Source organism: Mandrillus leucophaeus, unplaced genomic scaffold (genome assembly GCF_000951045.1).
Source record: "Mandrillus leucophaeus isolate KB7577 unplaced genomic scaffold, Mleu.le_1.0 Scaffold1344, whole genome shotgun sequence".
Lineage (NCBI taxonomy): Eukaryota > Metazoa > Chordata > Mammalia > Primates > Cercopithecidae > Mandrillus > Mandrillus leucophaeus.
Genome location: NW_012101304.1, coordinates 250,752 through 251,497, shown reverse-complemented (window position 1 = coordinate 251,497; position 746 = coordinate 250,752). Strand labels below are relative to the sequence as shown.

At 39.8% G+C, this 746-nt stretch overlaps 1 protein-coding gene across 1 annotated transcript in view; it reads left to right on the top strand.

The window, feature by feature from the left end:
* Window positions 1–746, top strand: part of MUC19 (mucin 19, oligomeric) — a 205,316-nt gene that overhangs the window by 123,835 nt on the left and 80,735 nt on the right. The window lies entirely within an intron of this gene.

The window sequence follows — 746 nt, the reverse complement described above, 5'->3', positions numbered from 1 at the left end:
GGTTTTATTTCTAGGCAAAATTATCACTATAATAATCCCAAATCCTTAATGTCTTCCCAATTGTGTCTTTGTTCTTTTCCTCATCGTCAGAGGCCACAAGTTCCTAGGAGGAAGTAGAATCTCTGCAGGTGGAATAGCTCCAGCTCAGCCTGCTAAGCCATTACTACATTTTTGATCATCTTTCATTAAGCAGTGTTGTCTAAAATGTAGCCACACTACTTTATTCCATAAACTAAACCTTTTAAAAATGCAAAACAGTTACTAGGTAATAAATGTCAAGCTTGAGGAGCCTGACTTCCTTCTACCTCAAGGAGCTCATTCCATGCCCTAAGAAGTCAAGTCCCTGGCCACTGGATATACATGTACTGAGAAAACTTCCATTTCCAAGCACTGAATCTCAAAGACACTAAAGCATCTAGAATGTTGTCAGAAAATTTGCTATAAGAAAGAGATGCTACATTGGAAACACAGATAAATTTTTGCCATTGGAAAGCTCAAAGAAAGCGCATCCTAATATATTGTAAGAAATACTCATTTTTGAAAAAGCAATGCCCTAGTCATGGCATGTGGACCACCATTTCTTTATTTCAGGAACTTTTGGTAGTATTTCTGGGAAAACCCTCAAGCCTGGAACTTATGTCTCAGGTAAGTCACCACATACCAGGACATCCTGGAGGGAGTCATTTAGATAATACAGTTGACCCAGCTTCCCTTCCCTTCCCTTCCCTTCCCTTCCCTTCCCTTCC